Source organism: Staurois parvus, unplaced genomic scaffold (assembly GCF_062004578.1).
Source record: "Staurois parvus isolate SC_StPar_1 unplaced genomic scaffold, SC_StPar_1.0 ptg001805l, whole genome shotgun sequence".
Taxonomy (NCBI): Eukaryota; Metazoa; Chordata; class Amphibia; order Anura; family Ranidae; genus Staurois; species Staurois parvus.
The window spans coordinates 510,273-537,884 of NW_028319601.1; the positions used below are offsets into that span (position 1 = coordinate 510,273).

Below are 27,612 nucleotides of genomic sequence, written 5' to 3' on the forward strand. Positions count from 1 at the left end.
CTACTATGTGGACTATCTCTTTAATTTGCAATTTACACTTTTCCTGAGTGCCAAGAGAACAGCTACTCCTATACTTCCAGAACTCTGATGCTGGGCCTTCATGACTCAACTCCTACAGCTACAAAGTCTTGTGAAGGCGATCTGCCCGCTTCTCCCCTCTTCTTGCCCAATCATGAAACACTTTGTATTATGTGAACCCATTCACAAATACTTCTATGAATGGACAGTAGAGGGGACGGGTGGGCAAAGCAGCTGCTGTGTGAGAAAGATGCATTACTCCTGTTAGAGAGCCATGAGTATAGTGATACTCCCGGTGCTCAGTAAAATTGTCAACTGTAAATAAAAAAAATAAGAACACAAGGTTGGATGTACTTCATTGAGCCTAACCCACAGTAAACAAGCATATTTTAGATGTCTGTTTTAAAATGTGTACCTCTAACCTTTGTTAAATCTCTTAATAAAAGTGTGAAAAAAATCACCCTGTAAGGCAAAAATGTTAGACAACATAGTCACTCTGCCTAGGTGAGGGTGAACTCATCCTCCTTCCAGTGTGATCTAGGGATTATGTAAAGGGTAAGGTAAGTGAGCGCAAACAGACAGGGTGAGCAGCTAACATACAGGGTAATCCTCAGTACCTTAAACGTGAAATAATAATGATCTAGGGATTGTAGAGTATCCAAAATCCAGCCCTGTGCTGCAGTGTCTTCTCATAAAATTAGGAGCACTCAATGTTTTCTAGGATCCTTTTGCAGAAGGATGATGCCACCCCCTGCACCACAGAAGTTGAAGAAAAGGTAGTATAATATCAAACTTTTGTGTAGGGGAACACATTTAATAAAGAGACCTTGCATGCAGTGTAAAGCCTGTTTTCAAGCTAATCTCTGAGTATGTACTGTCTAAATACAAGGGTCTGCATTCTTTTTTGAATCTTCATGCGTTTTTTGTGCTTTCATATTTGTGCATTTATTCAATAGATACCTCTGTGCAGGAGCATCCTGTATTAAGACCAGTCACTGCTGCTCTCTCTCCTTCATCAGGATGACTGGACTGTTATTGAGCCCCTGTAGATTTTTTCAGGCAGCCTTTAGTTTGTAGACCTGGTTGGAGTTTAGCTTGAAGTCTAACTATTGAGTGATATATTTATCACTTTTAAAACATTGAAGAGCATTGTTCAGGCAGGCAATAATATAATTGTGGAACACTGCCAACATATATCAACACGTGAGTATAAAAAATCTTGAATAACTGAATGGATTTCCCTTAAAGGGATGAGTCACGCCCTACCACAATCTCATTTCCTTAATAAATCAAGAAAAAATGGGATATTTGTACTTAATGTAAAATCCATTTCTTTGAGATCATTGAAGAACATAGGAATTCAGACTGGCAGGTTATACTCCCTCCTTCAGGAGAATCTGCCAAAAAAAATATTGTGGCCAGCCCAGGATAATTGCTCTTACTCCCAGCATACCTGAGTTTTGTGTTAAAGCAGTACCGAGAGCATAATCATAGACACAAAGGGGTGGGAATTGTGTCCCTTAATGATCTCTAAGAAATGGATTTTATGGTAAGTACAAAAACCCTGTTTTCTTACTCATTAATTGAGGAACACAGGAATTCAGGACATGCAAAAACAGTCCAAGTGAGAGGTCGGCAACCGCAACATTAACACACTGTCCAAAAAAAAAAAACAACAGAATTGAGGACTGCTTGCAGCTAAAAGAACTACCAGAAGAACTCTACACTCACAACTGGCATCTGAATTTCAAAGACCTCAACATCCTCTTGATAAAAAACAGTGTGACTTAACAGGAAAGTGTGGAACCCAATCCTTGAGATCATAAGCTCTGATGATGGTTTGTCTGAGTCAACAAGAAATAGTGGAATAAGAATAAGGTTTCCCTTTACAGGATCCTCAGAAACGACAAAAAGTGAACCAGTCTTTCTAATGGAAGCAGTGGCTGTGAGACTGACATGCACAACACAAACAACATCCAATAATGGAGGAAGATCTCAGAAACTGATGGCAAAAAGAACACAACCCTGTACGTGAGAGAGGAGAGGACAATATCCCTGGTTGGTTTAAAGGGCGGTTTTCAGAGAACCAAGATAACCAAGGTAAGATCCCAATGAGTCACAGGGGAGCATACAGGAGAACCTGCATGGGAGATACCCTGCACAAAAGTCCTGATCAAAAAATCAGAAGCCAGAAGTCTCTGGATCAAGGATGCAAGTGCAATCTTGTTGGTGCTCAAGGCCAAATGCTGATCCAAACACACCTGTTAAAAGGGCAGAATTAGTTCCATAGAAAAATTCCTGGGGTAAAAGATTTTGTCTTGCATCAAGAAAAGCTTTCCTCACATGTGGGTTGATAAACCCTCTGGGAAGTAGATTTCCTAGATTTTAGCATTTTGTCCCTCAATGACAAGAAAAAAAAACAAATACTGCAACTGCAAAGTAGCCCACGGGTGGAAGGAAAAAATACTGATCGATTCCCCCATCAACACAGTCAATGTTGATGGGGGAATCCCTCATGCAGTGCTATTGTGTTCTAGTGGCAGGGAGCCTTCCCTGCTAGCAGAATACAATGATTGCTGCTGGGGCTATAGCCACTGACAGTGATCACGTGAATAAAAAAACTGACAGGCTGGTTGTACTGAAGTCAATCAATGGATCAACGTCTGTACAACCAGCCTGCCCATAGGTGGATTGAATCTCGAGTGGTCCCTGCAGAACTGGCCAAGATCCGAACCATCTATGGCTGGCTTTACTAGCTAAAAAAGAAGACTGTCAGGTGATTGGATGTAAAGTGGTCATGAAACTTTTATTTTTGCAATCACGAAAGTAATAAGGTGCAACAAACTCATTAAAATTTACAGTTTTCTTGTCCAAGAAAAGATAAGCAATGATTATACATAAAGAATAAAATAAGTGAAATGAAAGAAATCTTGATTGCTTTAAAAAAGGGCCAAAAAGAATTTATCCTGAACTCCCTAAAAAAATTGAGCCCATCAGCACCGGGGTGGATATAATTAATGTATAACTTGTGCTAAGTCACATGTCTTCTTTAAAGAGGATAATCTTAACTTAGATACTGTAAATGAAAAAGTGGAAGCATTTGGAAACCATAAATCCTAAACAAGGAACTAAAATTCCTAAGAGAATCAAAACTTGATCTTTCTTCCCCAGTTTCATAAATTGTAAGCCTGCATTTTCAACTATATAAAAATACACATTTTTATTCTCTCATACTCTTTGGAGAAACTTACACATTTCTTTAGATACAAATGTCTGTTTGATGTACAAAGGTGGGCCCACTCGTTTTATCATTGCCCCCAGTCCACTTTTGCCCTAAAGCGGCCCCGAAAGCCACAGTGACTTGAATGGTGAATAAAAACTCTCTTGACCTAAAAATGAATGCATCAAAGCAGGTAAAAAAAAAAACAACTGAAGCTTTAGTGCAACAATGAGGAGTATTATTAAAAAAAGAATGTAGCAAAGAATTGTGAAGTCGTTTTGTAACTGATAGTAGTTTGCCAGGCAAAGCAGAAACAACACTAAGTAATACATGACAGAGATGAAAAAGGGAACAGCAGAAATCAGGTAATAATAGAGAAGCAGCACAAATATACTGATCAATATCAAGAAGTACAATGATTTTGTATTCATACCTGAACTCTTCTATAGAAGGAAATAAGCTGGAAAGGAGATCTCATGAGAGCAGCATAAGATATATGAATATTTGTAAGAATCTGACCTGTGGGAATCTAGCTCCAGAGGGAAAGGATTAAAGTGCTACACTGGCTGTCATGGGGAAACTTACAAGCCGGCCATATAAAAAACATTGCAAAGCCATAGTCCCAATGGGCTTCTCCTATCTAGCTGCACATCACTTAATGATCAAGGAGAAATAAATGTCAGAATAAAACTCTTCTAACTCATTCACAAATGTGCTCTAAGACAATCCTGAGATTTTGTCTCTGTCTCATTACACAAGCATTCCATATACAACTCAGAAAAGGTTGTTCACAAAAATATAAAAAGAGATCTGTCCCCACTCTCCCAACCTGTTTCTGCCTAACTGAGGAAGGATTTCAATTTAGACAGCTGTCAAGTTTTCGAGATTTACCCTTCTGTTCTGACAACCAGGGCCGGTACAAGAGGGTTGACAGGAGGGGTGGCTGCCCCAGGTTCTAGTATAATGTAAGGTGGAAGGGGCACCGCATGGAGAGTTTCTGCAGCTACAAACTGACAGGAGTAGTGACTACAGCATCACTACTCCTGTCATCTCAGCACGGCAAGTCATAAGCCAACCCCAGAGGACAGATGAGAGCCTCTCTCTCCCCTCCAGCTCATCCTCCCGCCGCTGATCGCTCCTGCATCAAAATTGTCAGATTGGGACTGTGCAGGGTAAGCTGACCCTGTAAACTCCCGATCTGAGAGCAGGTATCCCTGAGCCACTCTCCCATACCCCTGCAGGTGTGGCAGGTCAAGCACCTCTGCCCACCAGGAGAAAGTGTTAAAAGTCTGCTGGCCCTAGGCTCCTCCTCAACTCTGGTGTGCCAAGACGAGGAGGAGCCTGGGGGGAAGGGCATCAGACAGCCACTGCCATGCTGAATCTGAGGTCTGTGTGTTTAAAGGAAGGGAGAATTGTACTGTGGACATGATGGGGGGGTGCAAAGTAAGAAACGGGATGAGAGTGTGCTAGGAGGGTAGACAGATATGAGGATTAGTGCTAGGTGGGAAGTTTTGGTGGGTATGAAAATGTGCTAGAGGGGGATCGAGGAGGGGGGAATTTGTGCATGGGGGTGATGGGGGTGCTAGGAAGGGTGATTTGAGGCAATACGTGCTGGGAGGGGGAATGAATTGTGCTAAGAGGGGAAATTTGGGGGGGGGGGGGAGATGTGCTAGGAGGGAAAATTTGCAGAGGGGGATATTTACTGTGAGTAGAAATTTGTTTTTGGGGGGATTTGTGTTGTGGGGAGGATTTATGCTCATGAGAAAATTTGGGGAGGATTACTGCTAGGAGGATATGGAGGGAAGGGGCTTTGTGCTAGGAAGGGAAATTTTTTTGGGGGGAATTTGTATTTGGGAGAGGAGTTTCAGGGGTATTTGTGCTCAGGAGCAGGATTTGCTCATGCAATGCTCATGGGGATATTTGGAGGGGGGTTGTGCTAGGAGGGGGCATGGGGGGAGGGGTGGAAATTTGTGCTGGAAGAGCATTTGTGCTAAGAGAGAAATTTTGAGAGGTAGAGGATTTGTGGTAGGAGGCAGGGGAGTGTTTGTTTAGGGAAAAGTTTGGCTTGCAAAGGGAATATATGCTTAGGGGGTCAGTGTGCAGAGTAGTGCTTTTTTTTTTTAAGAGGGGGGGGTGTTGCTGACACATAATACTCATATATCTTGGGGGGGCGCAGTGTGGCATCTTCGCCCTGGGTGCTAGATAACCTCATCCAGGCACTGCTGACAACTGTAACATTTTAGATTTATTGTATAAGTAGGTAATAGAGCGCTGGGAACATATAAGTGAAGCAGCTAGCATAAAAGGTAACCTTGGGACCCAGATAGAAACATAGAAATAAAATATGCAGCGCTTTTAAAATTGAATATGAACAAGCAGAAAATCAGAACATGAACAGCATAACTGCATGACAAACTCAGTCCATATTGCATGGTGCGATAAAGTGATAGGTGCAATTGTCCCAATAATCCATGTTCAGAGAAATTCGTGACTCTTGTGATCTCGTGATTTGTACAAAAAATGCACTAACCAGATAGCGCAATAAATGCGCATGGAGCAATTAAGACCCGCTCCTGGTGCTCTGGACTTGTAATATTAGGAGGATGTCATCTGCAGGTTTGGCCACCAGATGTCATCAATCCAGGTATATTGGTAAGTCATCCACCAGAGAGATCATCAGCGGGGGAGGGGGTGATCATACATCATTCCCAAATAGGCGTAACCTTCAAAAACGGGCTCCCATACAATAGATGAGACCCAGAGAAGCCTCTGATAGTGTAGTATGTCTTTAATAGGTAAAACTTACACCAAGTACAATTGAAGGAAAAACTTACATCAAAGCAAAGTCTGGCCACCAGGGCGTCAGTCAGGATGTGAGGAAGTGTTTTCACACGAAACGCGTTAGGGAGGTGCCCCTGACCTTTGTATCCATACCACAAGGCCATCCTGACTGACGCCCTGGTGGCCAGACTTTGCTTTGATGTAAGTTTTTCCTTCAATTGTACTTGGTGTAAGTTTTACCTATTAAAGACATACTACACTATCAGAGGCTTCTCTGGGTCTCATCTATTGTATGGGAGCCCGTTTTTGAAGGTTACGCCTATTTGTGAATGATGTATGATCACCCCCTCCCCCGCTGATGATCTCTCTGGTGGATGACTTACCAATATACCTGGATTGATGACATCTGGTGGCCAAACCTGCAGATGACATCCTCCTAATATTACAAGTCCAGAGCACCAGGAGCGGGTCTTAATTGCTCCATGCGCATTTATTGCGCTATCTGGTTAGTGCATTTTTTGTACAAATCACGAGATCACAAGAGTCACGAATTTCTCTGAACATGGATTATTGGGACAATTGCACCTATCACTTTATCGCACCATGCAATATGGACTGAGTTTGTCATGCAGTTATGCTGTTCATGTTCTGATTTTCTGCTTGTTCATATTCAATTTTAAAAGCGCTGCATATTTTACTTCTATATTTTAGATTTATTATTTAGATTTATCCTTAATTACTGTCGACAAAGGTCACAGGACAGAAATACCCCAACTCGGACATACAACAATGAAAAAACTCACCAAAGTTTTAATTCTCTCCAACTCCTAACCAAAACTAGAATTGTTTTTTTTTTTTCTGATCCTCAAATGAAAGGACAATGCTGGCCATATTCCATACACTTTAGAACAGGGTTTCACAACCAGGGTTCCTCCAGAAGTTGCTAGGGGTTCCTTGAGCAACAAGCAATATCCGCCTCTCAGATAGGTTCCCGCTGACACCGTTTTTCTTTTAGCCATCTATAAGGCGGTAATTCATCTCAATGACCACAAGTGGAAGGAACATTTTTCCCACTGACCATCACACGAATGTATCATGAGCTGTAGATACAGTCATTTTTAGCAGGGGTTCCCCGAGATCAAAAAGTCATTTTAAGGTTTCCTCTGTGTTGAAAAGGTTGAGAAAGGCTGCTTTAGAAGATCAATGTTTAATTTCTATAATATCAAAGAATTTAAATTATAACAGTGTAGTGTATGGAGTACAATTCAACAGATAACACCTCCCCAGCGGAAAAAGAACTGTACTCAGTTTTTTTTAAACTTATGGCCACAATTATTCTTGACTGTAAATTAACTGGTAGGTGTAGTGCAACAACTTCCAGTCTACACCTGTTTGTAAGATATAACTGTTTATAAATGTAAGTGGAGATAAAACAATTACTGGATTGGTAAACATCTCAAAATCATCCTATTTGTATAATATTATCTGAGACCATGGACAAAGTCACTGCTAAGCTATATCTTCCAGTTCTGGCTTGGATTTGTATGATTTTAATATTTTCTGCTTTAGAAATGATGCCATAGAACTTTCCAACTGAGCTAACTTCTGGGTGATAATCACAATATAATTAACACACTGGGATGTTCACTTACAGGCCTGACATGCAAATGTGCTATTTCCAGAAGCCCTTGCTCAGGGGGTTTATTTCTATAAATTTACCAAGAAGCATTTCCTGGACTTTCCTTATCTGTATTTTGTACTTTAGTGAAATCATTCCTCGTAGACTTTACACGATGACCAGAACTACCATGCTGTTGAGATCCAGAGGATGAAACACTACTTTCCAAGAGTATGTCTCCTGGATTAGTAAAGTTCACAAGATTGCTTTAAATTACTGGTAAGTGGACAAGACTATTTATTTCCCAGTGAACATTTCCTGACGTCTCCCAATATGTAATATGTAATCGACTAGCAATCTCATGCTAAATATGAGCATTTGATTGTAAGGTAGCTTACAGACGTCATTATCAGAAGGTACCAGGGCAGAAGCAGCCCAGTATCCCAAATAATTTAAAAAAAATGTATTATTCAGTATTAAAATAAACCTGTTATTATATTCATTTATAACTATGGGGGTTGCCATTGTTGAACTCATTCCTATAATGACAATTGCTTGGCTGTTACTCCAAACCACTGGTTCCAATGCTGTCTGAGCCACTGACCAGATACAAGCATGCAGATCTGAAAAGCAGGAAGTCACACATAGTACATACTCTGAGGCTCAGAGGCTTAACATATTGCATACGGGGCTGTCAGAAATAGTTGCCTCTTTGTATCTCAATTACAGATTTCTTTTACCTATCAGTTCTTTAAAATTAAGTCTTTTTTGTTTATTAATTTCTGCAAGTTTACCATAGCTTTAACACAACACAAGCAGAAGAAAAGGGTGCATGCAGGAAACCACCGTCTGAGAACTTGAAATGATGCATTCATTGGGCATGTGTCCAAGTTACTGAAACACATCTTGCTCAGATAAATTTTCTGTTTGGATAATCACTTAGCTGTAGACCACTTTAAGTTGGCAGGAGTAAACTGCACACATGATGGTCTGTGGTAAAATATAAAACACTCAAATATTCAATTTAAGTAATTTAAAATGAAAGGCAATTTATGGTAGTATAGGAGTATTAAGAAAAAAACAAGGCAACAAGATCAGTTAATCCATAACAGGTAATGGTACCCAACAAAGTAAAATTTAAGGTACTATATCTAAAGCCATTTTTTTATTTGGGAAACAGCATGAGAAGTTTAAAACATCTGACAGGTTTGGGGTTTTTTTTTGCCATCTCTGGGTTTGCTTTTCTAAAACTGGAGAGTGAAAAATCTGGCGCAGCTGTGCATGGTAGCCAATCAGCCTTTAACTTCAGCTTGTTCAATTAAACTTTGACAAAAAAAAACTGGAAGCTGATGGGGTTTCTCTGCAGACCTGCACCAGTTTTTGCACTCTCCATTTTTAGTAAATCTCTTCTGTCTCATTAGGGAGACTTTCCTTTACTTTCTGTCCTATAGACCCAACAGAAAATGAGAACATATCTCACTTGCTGTTGACCTCTCTAATCTTGTTCTGACGGAAACTCAAAATTTCGTATTTACCCTAATTTTCATTCCTGTTCACATTATTAATGAATACAGTTAGAGAAACTAAATCTATCTTGCAAGGACACAGACAGCAATAAAAATCGAAATTCTAAAAAAAAAAATTGTCTTTAGTTACTTTAGGGCTTATTCACAGGAGTAAGCTGTTACTGATGTGCTGATCCTGGAGCATCACACTATATATATTTTTTTTTCCTTTTTTTGTTACAAGTGACATTTCTTTCAGTTCTGTTAGTGGCAGTGTGGTGTGAAGCAGTAGACTGTGTCATATCATGTTGAGCTGAAAAAAAAAACCTAATGGTGATGTGCACCAGTCTCATAAGGAAACAAAGTTTTTTGCTCTGTCTTCCAATAGCACTGCAATGGGCAAAACTGTGAGGTAAACAAGCACTTAAACAATTTTTTTTTAAATTCAATACAACCATCTAGGTAGGATTGTAGTCTCTTATCACATAGTTCTACGCCGTAAACCTCCATCTCACTATGTTGTGGTTGACTCAGGAAGAAAGTGGTGCCCAGAACCAGGTAAAACTGGATTAAAGTTTTACAGCCACAAGATTCAGTGCCATCCAGATTACATAAATACTAGAACTATGTGGAAGCCAGGTGCACTAAATGAATGCCAGCTGATAGTTTCACAATGAGTAGAAGTGAAGGGAAGTGGAGGTGTGAGCCACTGTCCTGTATAATTGCACTGCAAATGTTTTGTGCACGTTATTATGGTCTGTGGTGAGAACTCATGACTTGTTTTCTAAGAAAACCAGGTTTACCTTTCAGTCTCACTCCCAACCCTCATGTTTTTTTTTTTCATGAAGTATTTATAAATACTGAAAGACTCGGTGCAATCTGTAGAAAATGGGTTTCTCTGCAGGATTGGTGTTAAGCTGGCCATTTACAAATTCTAAAAAATTGTCATTATGAAATTCTGGAAAATTATTCATCAGAGCATTCCATCTTGCCATCAATGAGCCAACTTATTTCGTCTGAAAGCCCTTTAAAATGAAATCCAGACATGCTACTTGAAAGGACTCTCAGCTGTATTGAACAGGTTTCTTTTGTACCTAGACCATGCGCATTGAAATATGTACAATAAAACCATAGAATTTTGTTTGTGCAAGAAACAACTTCCATCTTGCTCTTTCGAATTTTCTCATCACTACAGTTAAACATGACTGTCAATTTGACCCCACTAACCATTAGAAAATCAAAAAATGAACGTTTTGAAAAATTTATAATTCTACTAGTATATGACCAGCTTTACTCTTTGCGATAGAATTAGGAGTGTGGCAATCAACAAAGAACTTAAGTTTCTAGCCAAGCAAAAGGAAGTCTGGACTGACTCATACCTTCCCTGAGACTCCTACAGCAGTAAGAAAATGCACAGATGATGATGATGGTGATAATAATGACTACTTTTAATTAGACAAATAACAAGTGTGATGCCCCAGGTGATTTACACAATATTTATGGAAGCGAGAACATTTTTAAGTAGTCCTAAATGCACAATTCTTTTCTTTAAATAAAAAAGATGTTATAATTACCTGCAAGGTACCTGAAAGGTATTGCACAGGTACAGTGCTTTCAAAAAGTATTCATACCCCTTGAAACTTTCCACATTTTGTCATGTTACAACCAAAAATGTATTTTATTGGGATTTTATATGATAGACCAACACAAAGTGGCACATAATTGTGAAGTGGAAGGAAAATGATAAATGATTTTCAAACTTTGACAAATGAATATCTGAAAAGTGTGGTGTGCATTTGTATTCAGCCCCCTTTACTCTAATACCCCTAACTAAAATCTAGCAGAACCAATTGCCTTCAGAGGTCACCTAATTAGTAAACAGAGTCCACCTGTGTGTAATTTAATCTCAGTAGAAATACAGCTGTTCTGTGAAGCCCTTAGAGGTTTGTTAGAGAACATTAGTGAAGAAACAGCATCATGAAGGCCAAGGAACACACCAGACAGGTAAGGGATGAAGTTGTGGGGAAGTTTAAAGCAGGGTTAGGTTATAAAAAAATATCCCAAGCTTTGAACATCTCATGGAGCCAATCCCAATAAAATACATTTACATTTTTGGTCGTAACATGACAATAGGTGAAAGATTTCAAGAGGTATGAATACTTTTTCAAGGCACTGTAAGTATTGCATTTTCCTTTCCTCCTCTTCTCTGTGCTAAGCAGGCACCCGTGTGGACATGCTTCTGAGCTGGGCTGTGTGCATTCATGGACATACACAGCGTGACTCGAACACGCCTTCTAGCCCTTCCTCATAGGATTTCACTGACAGCAGTAATGGCTGCTCAAGAGAGAATGCAAGGAATGCATTAAGGAAAAAAATTGAATTTAGAACCACCTTAAATGAACAATAAAACATAAAATAGGATTTTATGTGATAAGTGATAGGTCCAAAAACATTATGAAATCTGGTAAGTATCAAGATGGTTACATCCAATAAAGTACAATAAGAATATACAGTATTTCCCTTCTCAACAATTGCAGTAAACTAGAATTTGACCTACAAGAATATAAATGGAAAGAATGTTTCGTTATTGCTTCAGCAGACATTGCAGGTGAGCTGATCTTCTATCTGGCTCAGATGCTCCCGCAGAGTCCTGGAATATTCTAATTATATCCCAAATGCAGCCTCTTTGTTCGGTACAAGGTGTCTCCTTACTGCATCTCCTTGTCTGGAGAGAACAGACTCGTACAGACAGGACGGTGTGACCTGGCAAGGCTGGTCTCCAAAGTAGATCTGTAACAGCTTGTAAAACTTGGTTCACCTTTATTTCTTTTCCCCTGAAGATACCCAGGTATCGGTCTACAAAGGCACCTTTGGGCTTCTCATACCATGAACACTTATGTTTTCCTTTATTCCTGGGTAGCTGCTGTAGAACTTCTAGGGAAAATCAAAGGTTTAAAACTTGAATTTGTGTAGTTCCCTGCAAACTTCACTAATTCTCAGTACTGGAATGTAAAATCCTATTACTTGCGTTATGCATATATCATTCACAGGTCTGTCTTACCGTCTGAACTACACACATTAATGATGAACTCCAGGAAGATATAAATGGAACAAATGAACCGGGATCTGTATTTATTAACACAATAATAAATACACATTTTTTAAATGCAAGCGGTTTAAGTACCTGATTTTGGCCTGGTGTGAGTCTCTCGCAATCTCCTACACTGCAGAGCCCAGACTTTGAGAGGAAGAGGTCAGTTTTACTGCAGAGCTCATGTGCTAATAAGGGACATGCTGATAGGATGAGAGAGCAGACTGACAAAGAGATGAGCTCATCAGTTTGCTGTTTCTTCTCTCACTGTCCACTAGCTATCTGAGGGTGGTACTTAAAGTGTTACTAAACCCACAACAGTAAAATCAGTCTGTATATGCAGTAAAGCATGCTTGTTATACTCACTGCGGAACCTAAGGGATTAATTCTCTGCATTGTGTAAAATCGCAGTTTGATCCTGACTTCTCTGATCCTCCCCTCCTTCCAGTGTCCTCCTCTTTTCTCCTGATAAGAAATATCATGTGGAGTCACTCTGAAAATGCTGCTTGATGTGTATTGCTAGAGAGTTTTTTTTTATTGGGACAGTGCATGTGATTAGCACAGGGCCAATCAGCACTGTCCAGACAGAGGTCAGGGGTCCTGCAACCTCCAAGAGCAAAATGAAAACTCCTCCTACAAGCTTTAACACGTACTTGGCTGGACACTGATAGAAGTCACAAGACTGCTCTAACTGCTGATGAGAAAAGGTATTTAGAAGTTTATATTTACTAAAATAATTGCATTTCCATGTTCTGTGTACTCTGGGAGGCCAGATATAGTGAATGCAGGATCCTGGGTATAGTAATACTTTAAATGCAGGAGAGAAAAATCATGTTCCTGTCAAATCTCAGAAAAAACTATACATTCCCTTTATAAAAGTATAGTAGTAGTATGAGATTATAAACACATTACAGCTTTCCCTACATCTAATTAGCATCTGTCATTTGATCAAATATTTAAAAGTGCCACGGTGAGCTCATCCATCCATTGGGTACGCTATGTTTGTAGAATTAGAGAGCTGGAAGAAATGCCCATTTTCGTGGACCGCCAGAACTTACAAATAGTATTATACATGTAAAAATAAACGTACTTATTCAAAACCTACACAGAACTGTAGTAAATAAAAAGATCATTTCTCCCTGTTCCTGCTGCTTTTTTAGATCAATTACCCTTATACATACCTTAGATCAAGGAATTTTCTGTCCAGTTCTCCCTGTACCATTGGTAGGTGATCTTCACTAATCCAGACAGTGGGACTGAGGTTATGCCAGAGCTGCTCTCTGTTGTTTTACACTTTGAGCCCAAGCTGACGTGGTGATGCACCCCCAGGGAGTGTGTTCAAGACATTCTGGGCTCACAGGAAACCGGCTGAATGACACTGGCTGTTGAACAAACCCAAAGATAATGGAGTTGGACCTCAGAGCAGGGAATCTGCGGTGGACAATGCCGTAAAAGAATACCGCATTTTTGTTTTCTTGCACAGCTGTGATACATATTGAAAAAAAAAAGTGGAGGCTAGATGAAAGATTGAACTCTAACTACATTCATTTTTTTGGCATAGCTTTACTATTTTTTGGCTCATGTCTCTGCAAATTAAACAGGGGTGGTGAAGCTGGTTCAATGGCCACTAAACAAGTTTTTCTTAGCAGAGAGGGTATATACAACGCTCACTTGCTAAACCACATAGCTGTGCAGTATAGCAGAGATATATATATATACTGTGTATGTAGATATTTGGCTGGAATTCCATTTTATATTTTACTAAAAAATGTTATATTGTACACCAGGCAAAATACAAGCACCTGCCGGCCCCATATATTTTTTAAGCATGCTATACAATTATTTAATACAACCACATTTGTTTATTCTGTTGTGCAATATACTCCACATCATTATATACACTGGGGCCATCTTCTGGCCCCAACACAGCAGAGAAGCAGATGGATATAAAAGCAAGCAGTATGTGGCCTGCTGAGGATCCTCATGTATAAAGTATTTATGGGTTTTGCTCCTAGCAGCTCCTGGAGTAGAAGCTTCCCAGAACAATTCATCACTGAGTGCAGAGTATAACATCAGTGTAAGTTGGATTAGCAGCTGCTCCAATCAGGCCCAGTGTCTGTGCCCTAAAGAAATGTCGAGCTGTCAAGAAAACGCGTTAATGGCCAAATGTTTTTTACAACCCTATGAAATCCCATCCATCACATTTTTTATTCATATATGTTCATCTAAAGTCATTTTAGTTTGATTTAACAGTATAGTAGTTTATCCACTTTACGTTACATTATAAATGTATCTATACTAATGATAAAAATAACATCAACAACAACATTATTTCAGATTTTACCTGAGATTACAAAGGGAAAAAAGAAAGTACAAGTTTCACCATAATAAAAGTATCTTACCCACTGCCCCCTGGGCCCTTTTTACATGTTTGTTAAAAAGTTATTTGTTCTGACTCCCACCAAGGCCAGATAAATGCACTTTAATAACATACCCCAAGTCACTTTCTCTTGCCTTCCTGAGCACAGTTTCAAGATAATATCTATACATTAGCTGAACACATTCCTTAGAAAGAGAGGTACACCACCCTCAAGGGTCTCAAGGGTGTAATTTAGTATATTTTACAAAGTGGGAGAACAAACTATACTGAATGGCTCCATTTACATGTCCACTAGGTATGTCTTCTGGTGGACATGGCCTGAATGTTGTATTCAGTATTTGGGCCACAGCTGCCCACTGATCTGCATCACTAATCTGATCTCAGCCAATAGGAATAAAAATAAAAGAATGCAGTGAAGGTGTCATTATATCCTTGCTATTATTATTATTTTAATTTGAGTTTCTTTCCCAGAGGACCCAAAGCATTTAGGAGGTGAGGCAGCCATCTTGGGCAAACTCAGTTGAGCTAATTAGCCTACCAGCATGTCTTTAGACATGCTGGTAGGTTCATTATTGCTACGTACAAGCTCTGTAGATCAGACTTTTGGAGATAATATTGATTTTTTTAAACATACTTTTCACAGTTCCCATCTAGGGATTGCTAGAGAGCTGTGATATGAGAGATGGAGCAGAAAACAGTTTATAGCAGCCTCTATGGACAGGTAGATAGGGGAAGACGAGGAATGGCATAGTCACTTTTAATCACTGAATAGTTTCTTTTATCTCTCGGGGACTCTTGGTGAGATCTTAGCACTTGAGTTCCTATGTTTGCACACCCGCTCTGTCCATTATCAGACTCCCTGTTGTATATTTTATTTATTTTATATTATGGAGACTATATTAGAAGAGCTGGAACATCCAGAACTTACAGGTTAACAGGAACAGTCAAGAATTATGGCAGGAAGATCCTCCTGTTGGACTATTCAAGATGTATTATTATTATTATTATTATTATAATACAGTATTTATATAGCGCCAAAGGGTATGCTCAGCACTGTACAGTAGCAGGGGGGACAGAACATGAGACAAGACAGTAACAATACAATACACGAGGGGTTTGAGGGCCCTGCTCTTTCGAGCTTACAATCTAGGAGGGAGGGGAAGGTGGTACAGGAGGAAATGGCTGTGGTGGTAGGAGTGGAGGAGGTTAGTTGTTAGGTGAGGTCAGGTGTTAGGTGAGGTTGGGTAGGCGTCTCTGAAGAGGAGGGTTTTCAGGGTGCGCCTGAAGGTGAGGAGGGTAGGTGACAGTCTGATGGATTGGGGGAGGGAGTTCCAGAGGATGGGGGAAGTCCTAGAGAAGTCCTGCAATCGGGCGTGGGAGGAGACCAGCGAGCTAGAGAGTAGGAGGTCCAGTGAGGAGCGGAGGGCACGGGTAGGGTAGTATTTGGGTATCAGGTCAGTTATGTAGTTTGGGGCGGCGTTGTGAATGGCTTTGTAGGTCAGAGTTAGCAGTTTGAATTTGATGCGTTGGGCAATCGAGAGCCAATGAAGGGATTGGCAGAGGGGGGAGGCAGATGTGGAGCGGTTGGTGAGGTGGATGAGTCTAGCCGCGGAGTTTAGGATTGACTGGAGTGGGGATAGCGTTCGTTTGGGTAGGCCAGTGGGAAGGGAATTGTAATAGTCCAGGTGAGATGATGAGGGAGTGTACGAGTTGTTTGGTGGTGTCTGGGGTGAGATGTAAAATCAGTCAGGTTCTGAATGAGCCCAAAAGGCTTCACCTCTATCTAAAGCAGCACATTTTGATAGACTGAAACTTTAAGGCCTTGTTCACACCATACGTGCAGAAAAACTGATGGAAACAAAAGCACAGATTTCACTTGCAGAGACTTCCGTTTTCATCAGTTTTCATGCACGCTTCAATGAGTTTTATACATGTTGCAGATTCCTGCACAGAAAACAACTGCGTGTGATACTAGTAATGTGGTGTGAACAGGGCACATAGAGAACAATTGATTTTGTTGTGCCCTTGCAGACAACGTGCAGAACAAATGATATCTCTGCACCATGGTGTGAATGAGCCTTAAGGCTGCATTCACACCTGAGCGATTTTCGGCTTAAAGCTTGTAGCTCTAAAATGCTCAAAAAGCCAAATCCCCTGTTCACATGAGCGTTCTGTCGCCTGAAGCAAATGCCTGCTGCTCAGAAAAGTACACAAGCTTCTTTTTTTAGCAGATTACAAGCATTTTTAGCTCTACAGACTTCAATAGAAACGCCTGAAAATGTGTGACTTGAGCGTTTTGAAAGCGTTTTGTTGTGCGTTTTCTGCTAAAAAAGCAGCTCTCCACTGCTAATTTCCTCCCCCTCTTTACCCTCTAGTGCTTTCTATTGGCTAAACAAACATGCCTGAAGCTGGAAAACGGTTGTAATACTCTTCTAAAACGCTTGTAATATCCTTCTAACAATGCTCAAAAACTCAAATAAAAATGCCAGTAAATCACTCTGCTCAGGTGTGAATGCAGCCTAAGGGTTAGGTGTAGTATAGCAAAGAGGGTGAAAAGTTATGTTTTTAATGCCCACTGTAGCACACAATGGGGTTGATTTACTAAAACTGGAGAGTGCAAAATCTGGTGCAGCTCTGCATATAAACCAATCAGCTGATTGCCTGCAATGCACATCTGCACCAGATTTTGCACACTCCAGTTTTAGTAAATCAACCCCAATGCTTTCGTATTCTTACAAATTAAATTTGACATATCTTGTGAACAAAGCTATAGCAGACAATCATAATCCGCAAATTTGGAGGTGGAGAGTGGTCCATACTGTGTGCTTTATCCATTACATGCTTTTAAGCTCACTTTGGTTTGTGAGTATTACCTTTGTAATGTACATCTGTTAATAAAGTGTGGAAAGATAATGCGCTAGGAGTGTACGCCTTTTCTGTTTTATGATGTTTTACTTTTGCACTGGACTGCATCTGGTGTGAACCAGCCCTTAATCATTACAGTATTCGTCCAAAAAAATTTGAGTGGCCAAGACCACGCATGCATGGAAACAAAAGAATACATACGAAAACAATTCAATACATTACGTCACTGCCGAAGTTCTGTCATATGAGAATTTTTGTAACTTTAGTAACCTCTTTATTTTCTATAAGAGACTAGCATGCAAATAAAAAAAGGATGATCAGTCATCCGATATTCTCATTATATGCACATAGCTTTAGTGTTATGGGCAAATAAAAGTTAGCGAATTTATTTTGGGGGAGCAGGGTTACCGTAAGTATAATGGCTCATTTTAAATGATGATTAAGTGTTATATTTCATGAGATAGGTGGGTTAGAGTCAGGGGCTGACTGACAACTCATGGGGCCCCCGGGCAATAGGGGATCATGGGGCCCCTGTGTCCTTGCCCAAACTCAAAAAAGCCTATGAAAAAGGTACCAGGGGCATCTCATGGGGCCCCCTACTGACCCCGGGCCCTCGGGCAGTGCCCGAGTTTCCAAATGGTCAGTCCGCCCCTGGTTAGAGTGGTGCTTTAGTGTAGTGAATACTTTTATTATTGCTAGCACTGTTAGCACTGATGAAATGATCACTGCAGGTGGAACCAATTGCTAATACATGGAGTAAGGTTTGGTAAGGAAAAAATGCAAATTAATTATACACGCTAAATCTAAAAAAAAAAAAATTTACTACTACAATACACAATCTAATTTCCATATTCATAGAGATGGCCTTACTACACAGATGTCCAGAACAGATATACATAATTTCCTCCGCAGTGGCCCTCCAAGAAATGATCCCATGTTCAGGATGCCCCAGACAGGCTCGCTGTGATTTGTAATGAGCATCTTGGCAAAAAGAGGTACATATTGTTCTAATTGGTCGGGGAGTTTTTCATCTATGCTGGAAGCCTTTTCTTATGTAAAAGGTTAGCAGAGTGGTGTTGTCAGTCATATGAGATGGCCTGCAGGAGAGGTCCTATCCCCAGGGACATGCCTGTCAAAAAGCAGATACGTCTGTGTTCACAGCGATGCCCCTAAGAGATTGTGTTGAACCTCACCTAGTGACCAATTAATAGAAGATACACGTCACCTCTAGATATCAAGTGCACAACTGGGCATTGTTATTCTGTAAAAGTACAAGTATAACAAAGATGTTATGGAGAAGACAGTGTGCTGTAATTCTGTCACCTCTATCAAAGACTTTTTCTTCTTGTAGAAGAGCTTGCAGTCTAACCTCTAGCTTGTCAGCCTGGCTTTTACACAAACTGCTGCAAGTTAATAAGGATCATCAATCTCTCTGCTCTTCCTCTGAAGCAGCACTACAGGGAAAAGTATCACACAAAAAAGTTCAATAACTAAAACTGCTAGTTAACTCCTATCTTGTACCAGTCTGGCTTCAGCACAGTCAATGCTGATTGGCTGGACTTTGCTACTTGCATTGGTTATGTAATAAGACGGCCAATGATCTGTCTTCCAATTTACTGTGACTGTCCAACAATCACATTAAAAATTTCTAAAAATGTATACGTTATGTTTTCCTATTGTTTTAGGCATGTCTTACTATGTACTATGTATTGTGCTGCATTGCTATATACTGTACAATGGACTCATGATAGTAGCATATTCTTAGGTACTTTGTATATATTCATTTGCATTAAAGTAGAACTAAAGGCAAACCCATTTTGGATTATAACCCCTATCAGTTTTTTGGGGGTTTTTTTGCCATCTGTGTCCCTACTGGAAGATTTCCCCTCATTTGCTGTTCTGGTTTCAACCAAAAATTTGGGATTTTCTTTTACGTTCACTTTTGATAACAGTAAACAGGACAAGCGGAGAGAGTGAATCTCCCTAGTGGGGGCACAGACCGCAATAAAAGCTGATATGTGTTCTAATCCTTCTGCACTCTATCCAAAACTGGCTTTAGTTACACTTTAAGGCTCGGTTCACACTTGGGATCTGCCTTGTGAGACCCCAAGTCGCATGACATATGAAATCCCATGTTAGTCAATGGCAGCTGTCTTAATTAGCACTACCGAAGTCGCTCTGACTTTAGAAAAGGTTCCTGTACTACTTCAACACAACTTCTATGCAACTTCTGCCCATAGACTTTAAAGGAAGTCTGATCCTCATCTAAACTGATGTGATTTGGCTCCAACATTACAGAAAGATTACCCAGGCAAAGTCGCATGGCATACATCAAAGTCGTACTCAAGTCACATCAAGTCACCAGGAAGTCGCCTGTCAAAGTTGCACTGTAAGTCGTTGCAGTAGTGTGAACCAAGCCTAAATGCACATAAAACTTCAGGTGTGCTAGTCCTGCCTCTCTCTGTATTGTAGTTGTTGTGGGGGTGAATGGAGTTGCACCCTCTCAAGGGAACTGTTTAGCACCCTGTATTTCGCTTCTCTGTTCTTTCCTTTTTTGTTATATATGAGGTGTACCAGAGATATTTTCATTCACAGTGATGGAAATACAGCCCTGCCTGAAACAATGACAGATGTGGATGAAGAAAGATAGGATTTTGGGTCTAAAAGAGACAGTCCTTTCAAATAGACAATCAGGAACTATCATACAGGATAAGCTGTGATTTTGTAGGATTGCTGCTGAATGCACTTAGCATTTAGGTCTAAATTAATCTATGCTACTTTATTCCTTCTCCAAAGACCACACAGCAATAAAGGAAAAGGCAACAGTAAAAACCTGACAGATTCTCCAACACGTCCCCACTAAAAACTATAGGCAAAAATACTTCCTTTAGTTCCAATGGTCCGATGCCCACGAGATCTCTCACCAGCACTGGCATCTCCACCTTGATTGGCTGTTTTGGGATGACGTCACTCCGTGTATGTGCAGGAGTGCAGTCATCTTGGTACACAGGCAATGCCGGGATGTAAACTGAGCAGTGCATATGCAGCTACTAAACATTCTAAATGGGATCACAGGCAGGTAAGTGTGTTTTATTGCAGAAGAGACATTATTGCATGTTTCTTCTGCAATAAAGAGCCTACCTGTTCACATTTTTTTGTTATCTAACTTTAGTTCCATTTTAAGTTCTGTTTCATTTTGAGATCCTATACAACACAAAATCTTCTTTTATTGTATTGATAACGCATTCCAATGAGTTTAGTCCAGATTTAAAGAGGAACTTCAACCTTGCTATCAAAAATAAAAATGTTAAATACTAAAACTTGTCCCTGTATAAAAGTAAGAAGAATACATACCTACTACTCCATGCAGTTCAGCGCTGTCTTGTCTGCTGGGAACACTGCTCTTCTCTGCTCCGCCATCTTGAATTGAGACCTGGCACGTACAGACACACTGCAGGGATGTTTGCAAGGTTTGTGGGACCTCGCAGATCTCCATGGCATGGCAGACCCCCTGTGCTTGCAGAGACATGCTGCAGCCCATGATAATAAACTGGCAGAGACCCCCCCCCCCCCAATACTGTTTCTGCACATGTGCAAGATCTTGCAAGCAGATTACTGATGCAGAAAGCTTAGCAGACAGTCCATGAGGCCATGTGCATGCGCAGAAATGCTGCAAAGGATCCTGGAGTGACTCATAGCGTTCCTGTGCATGCGCATTGTCTGGATGAGAATGAAGGACTTGATTTTGGGGGGAAAAAAGTGTTTGCTTCAAATCTTTTTTTTTTTTTTACATTTTTGTATACAATTGTGTTAAAGAGAAAGGAGAGGAAGCAGCAAAGAGGGGAAGGGGCCAAGGTCTGCTTTAAGATGTCAATAAACAGAGAGATTTTGGCTGATTTACTAAAGGCAATAGGCTGTACACTTTGCATGGGAATTTGTATTTCATTTTCCCCAGAGCTTCTCCAGGTAAAACTCCAAATTTCCATCATCCAATCACATGCAAGAAAAAATACAGTTTTTTTTTTATTTCTTGCATGAGCTTGAATATTCTTTGCAAAGTGAAATTTCACCTCAATAACTAAGTTCTGGGGAAAATTCCCTTGAAAGGTGAACAACCTTTTGATAATCTAAGTTTGGAATGAAAATGAATGTAATGACTGACCAATGTCTGCTCAGATATCAAATGGAAGAGACAGAAGCTAAACATTGACTGCCTCAGGGTCATGGCTTTCTTCAAATACACACTGGCCATGTCACAACAGACTGTAAAGTGGGTACTGTACTTCTCTTGACTTTTCACAGATCTTTAGCCCTGGTTCACACTGATACGGTGCAGAATTTGCAGTGTTTTCTGTGCGAATTCTGCACCGCATCAAAATCGCACCCCGTTCCTGCGAACCGCTGCGGGTGTGTATGCTAAGTTAACAACACCCCAAAATCGGTCTGCAAAACATGGTGCGATGTGCAGAATCAGATCGCATAGGTGTGAATACTTATGCGTTCTGATTCTAGTGTGGACCAAAAAAAGGGTCCTGCACGGTTTTGGTGCGGGTGCGATTAGAGGCATACAAAATCTATGGCTCCAATCGCACCGCACACAAATCGCATGTGATTTGCACAGGAATGCAGTGCAGTTCCTGTACAAATCACATGCAATTTACCGTACCGCATATATGTGAACCCAGGCTCACTGTATTGCTTATATAAGTGAGCTCATTAGTGTTTATTCTCTGATGCCAGGGTATTAGGGATTTAAATAACCGCTGAATGAGTTTATAGGGCGGCACAGTGGCTTAGTGGTTAGCACGTCTGCCTTGCAGTAAATGGGTCATGGGTTCGATTCCCGACCATGGCGCCTCCTGCATGGAGTTTGCAAGTTCTCCATTGTGCTGCATTCTGGTTTCCTCCCACACTCCAAAGACATGCTGGTAAGTTAATTGGATCCTGTCTAAATTGGCCCTAATATGTATATGTATGAATGTGAGTTAGGGACCTTAGATTGTACACCCTTTGAGGGTTAGGGACTGATGTGAATGTTCAATATATATATGTGTGTAAAGCGCTGCGTAAATTGACAGCTCTATATAAGTACTTGAAATAAATAAAAATAGAACTGAGAACTGTAACTGTTATTGCTCTGTAGTATTAATACAAAACACTGACCTTTCACCTTTCTGCATGTACAGTGTAATATGGTATTTCAGTGTGATACACTGAGGCCGATTCCCAATGTCCATAGTCACATAAGACTGCTCTTCCTGTAGACATGAGCCTTACATCACATTTTAGGACAAGAGCTCCTCCTTATGGCCAAAGTAATGAAACTATTCTTTTATGAACTACCAGAAGAATGTACAGGCCTATTAACAAACAGAACTTTTTGAAAACAGAGAGAAAACATAAAATCTTTTTTTGTAGATTTTATTCTTAATTTCAACCTTTGCTCTTATTTATAGAATGCAAAACACTTTTTTCTGTTTAATTTCACTACTTCTGTAAAGCCAAACTTTTGTTTTTATTTTAAAGGAGGGAAGTGTTCAAACCCCTATGAAGTTATTTTTGTTGCCTGTGTCCTGCTGGGAAGATTTCCCTTCACATCCTGTTCTAGAGACTTAACAGAAAATTAGAAAAATACATTTGGAATTCCTATCTAACACTGCATTCACTCTTGAGCTAAGTGTGTTTGAACATTTTGCAGGATCTTTTGGATTGCTTATACAGGTGTACTAGGTGAAAGAAGTGTGATATGTGCTTATTCTTCATATGTGTTCCAGCAATTTTCAGGCATTTCCATTGAAGTCTATTGGGCCAAAGAACACTTGAAGCTCAAAAGAAGCTCAAGTACTTTTTCGAGGTACAAGCTTCAAGAGAGACTATGCTCAGGTGTGAACAGGCACAAATGAAAACCATGAGAATTTGGAGGCGGACATTGTGGTGCTACAAAACACACAAGTTTGAAAGGGGCCTTAGAGACCTGTTACAGAAAGAGGTGGCCCCATTGAAGGATTTTTCCTCACCTCTTACCCTGATGACAGCTCAAATAGTTTGTAGATTAAGTGATACCTTTTCTTTATTTTAATTTAACTCAGGTTGCAAGCTTTCAAGACCTTTTAGGTTCCTTTCTCAGGTTTTATACACTTCTGGTTCTGAGATTGACATATTTATACACAGAGTTACATACAACTATTTGTTCTCAACACACTTCAGTAGCAACAGTTATTTTAAAGGTTTAAACTGGCCATACACACATAGGGGTTGATTTACTAAAGCTGGAGAGTGCCAAACCTGGTGCAGCTGTGTATGGTAGCCAGTCAGCTTCTAACTTCAGCTTGTTCAATTAAGCTTTGACAAGAAAACCTGGAAGCCGATTGGTTTCTAGGCAGAGCTGCACCAGACTTGGTACAGTCCAGTTTTAGTAATTAACCCCATAGATTTCTTTTGTTCAGTCATTCAGACTTCTACATCCATGATAAACAGTGTGGATGAAGGAATTTCCGGTGCTGGCTATTGTATTATGACAGCCAGCACCTGCAGCTGAATACCTGAACAGTGACTTCAGCTGATTGGTTGCAGTCATTATTCAACTGACAGTTTTACTGCAGGGCTCCCTCAATCTTTAGGTCGAAGTTTGTCAAGACAGGTGTGCCAGCAGGGACACCCACAGATTTAATGAAATGGCTAACTTTGAGGTATACGGATAGAGATTAGAGCTTAGAAGTGTTGCTGGGGTAAATTACAGGAGATAAGAACTCCATTTCCTCACTTCCTCTTCCTACGATACCCTGTTATTAGAAATGTAAGCAATTTAAACATTGTAGACACACACAAAAAAAAAAAAGACATAGGTTTTAACTCACTCTAACCAAAATTTAAAATGTTTTTCTTGGATTTGAGTGTACTTTTTAATGTTTAGAAATAAACATATGTGATCGATGGAGAAAAGAAAAAAAGATCTAAAAGGGTAGAGTTGAGAAATTAATAATGACTATCCTAAACAGATATTTTCTTAACAAGAAAAGTTGCCGAAAGTTAAATTGTAAAGTTACTTGCCAACATTTCTAAGAATAGCTAAAAATTACATATTTGACTAAATATAGAAAATGTGAATAATTTCTCTATGCTGCAAATTACATAATTACCATTATTTCATTTAGTCCAAAAATGCACTTTGTTTGCCAGCGGTATTTTCTTTAAACTAGTAAAGAATATCTTGGCATGACTTTGGCAAACCAAATGATACAAAGAGGCTCAGTTAAGTGCCATATGACTTTGTCCCCAGATCTTTCTATGCAGAGAAGAACATCTGCTTTCTATTTATCAGGTATTGTTCTTGGCTGTCAGAGTTTCACTGTTCCAATCTGACCTCTCAGCAAATATTTGGACAATGGAACTGTTTTACAGAACAGGTTGGGGGGAGGGGTGTACTTCCAGATCACAGCAGGGCTGCTGATGAAACAGACCAATTTTTGATTTTGGATTTATGGAGATTCAGAACCCTTGACAAAAAAAGGTCCATGTTTTACTGATACGTAGTTCTGATGACTTTCATTTTATTCCATTGAAAGATATTTAATCACTGTTGAGTGGACACAGTGTTGTATTTGGGGTTTGAACACTGTACAATTCATCAGAAGGGACAAAAACCATGAAGGACAATCTGCATTTACAATAAATAATGTTAATCCACATATCTGGTGACTCAATGGCAATAATTTAATTTTTTCCTTAAAATGGAGCTAACATTAACATATATATATATATACAGTTGTGTTCAAAATAATAGCAGTCAGACATCACTAACCTGATCAATCACTGTTTATGGTAGAAATTATATTTCTACATGGAAAAAATTTACTAGCAGGTGTAGTAGAGTAATAGAAATCCAACAGACCCAACAGTCATGACATGCATGCTGCTGATTCTGTATCATTGAATCACTAATTGAAAGGGGCATGTTCAAAATAATAGCAGTGTGGAGTTCTATTAGTGAGGTCATTCATTCTTTGAAAAACAGGTGGCAATTATTGCCCTTATTTAAGGAAGGAAGGCAGCAAATGTTGTACATGCTGGTTACAGTGCATTTCTCTCTGAAATTCTCAGGAAAATGGGTCATTCCAGACATTGTTCAGAAGAACAGCGTACCTTGATTAAAAAGTTGATTGGAAAGGGGAAAACATATAAAGAAGTGCAGAAAATGATAGGCTGCTCAGCTAAATTGATCACAAATGCTTTAAAATGGCAACCAAAACCTGAAAGACGTGGAAGAAAGAGAAAAACTACCATTCGAATGGATAGAAGAATAGCCAAAATGGCAAGGACTTCGCCAACAATCAGCTCCAGGAAGATCAAAGAAGGTGTAAAGTTACCTGTGAGTACTGTTACAATTAGAAGACGCCTATGTGAAGCCAAGCTATCTGCAAGAAGCCCCCGCAAAGTCCCACTGTTGAAAAAAAGACGTGCTGAAGAGGTTACAATTTGCCAAAGAGCACATTGACTGGCCTAAAGAGAAATGGCGCAACATTTTGTGGACTGATGAAAGTAAGATTGTTCTTTTTGGGTCTAGTGGCCGGAGACCGTTTGTCAGACGACCCCAAAACACTGAATTCAAGCCACAGTACACTGTGAAGACAGTAAAGCATGGTTGCACAAGCATCATGATATGGGGATGTTTCTCATACTACGGTGTTGGGCCTATTTATCGCATACCAGGGATCATGGATCAGTTTGAATACATCAGAATACTTGAAGAGGTCATGCTGCCTTATGCCGACGAGGAAATGCCCTTGAAATGGGTGTTCCAACAAGACAACGACCTCAAACACACCAGTAAACGTGCAACATCTTGGTTCCAGACCAACAAGATTGACGTTATGGGGTGGCCAGCCCAATCCCTGGATCTTAATCCAATAGAAAACTTGTGGGGTGATATCAAAATTGCAGTTTCTGAGGCAAAACCAAGAAATAGAGAAGAACTGTGGAATGTTGTCCAATCATCCTGGGCTGGAATACCTGTTCACAGGTGCCAGAAGTTGGATGACTCCATGCAACACAGATGTACAGCAGTTCTCAGAAACAGTGCTTATACAACGAAATATTAATTAAGTGATTCAAAGGAAAGCAAAATCTTCAAACATTTTTCAGTTTATATAGTGAATGTTTGAGTTTGTAAAGAAGAATACAAACACTGCTATTTTTTTGAACAGTCTAATATTCACTTTTCTTCACTTTTTTTAGAGGAACAACACAAATTTGATATATTTTTCTTCATGTTTTGATTTGGAATAGAAAGTGTAGTGTTCCCAATGCATTTGTATGTATGGAAATAAAAGCTATTAGAAGGATTTTGAACTTTATTCACTTTTTTCAACACAATGCTATTATTTTGAACACAACTGTATATATATATATATATATATATATATATATATATATATTTTTTTTTTTTTTTTTTTTTTTTTTTTTTTCATAGTAGGCACATTTTTAGTAAAAGAAAATTATTATTGGGTAACCTGTCTTCTATTAATTGCTTTCGGCTCATTCCCAACCCAATCCTAGCATCTGTCAAATGACAAGAATGAAGATAGATGCCAAGATAATGTAACATCATCAGTAGCTGTCCAATGGGGAAGATGTTGGACCCAAAAGAAGAACAGGAGAAAATGTAAGTGGCCATAGATGGAGTGACAAAGGGGAGTCTGGACCGCATATCTCTGGAGGACAAAACTCTAGAGAGTAAGTGCACCATAAAGTACAAGTATGCCGTACTTGTGGGGATATTTCCTTCCTTCCTCTGTCTGTTACCAGAAAGTGAGGAACATCTTCCCAAATAGTGACCCAGACAGTAATAAATATATGCCATAGGTTTTAATCCTTCCCCACTCTATTCAAACTTAATCCAAAAGGTTAAAAGTAGTTATCAATAGGAACAGGGGTGAACATAGCATTTTGTAGACTGCAGATGCACAATGGCCCTTTGGGACTAAATTGCCCATATCTACTGGACTTGGGTCAGAATGGTGCTGGGAACTCCTCCTACTGTCAAGCAGAACTGCATACTGCTCACTTCTAGGGCAGGCGAAAAACTGCAGTCATTCTTCATGATTCTTATGGTTTGCTATATCGAAGTGGAGTCAG

General features: G+C 39.8%; 1 protein-coding gene and 1 long non-coding RNA gene across 2 annotated transcripts in view; one reads left to right on the top strand and one right to left on the bottom strand.

Moving 5' to 3' along the window:
• The window catches only part of RORA (RAR related orphan receptor A), a 596,842-nt gene that overhangs the window by 380,945 nt on the left and 188,285 nt on the right, over nucleotides 1–27,612 (bottom strand). The window lies entirely within an intron of this gene.
• Nucleotides 1,540–12,313, top strand: LOC149434191 (uncharacterized). Its single transcript, XR_016308792.1, has 3 exons — nucleotides 1,540–2,118; nucleotides 7,785–7,916; nucleotides 12,193–12,313. It is a non-coding gene; the product is annotated as an uncharacterized LOC149434191 (long non-coding RNA).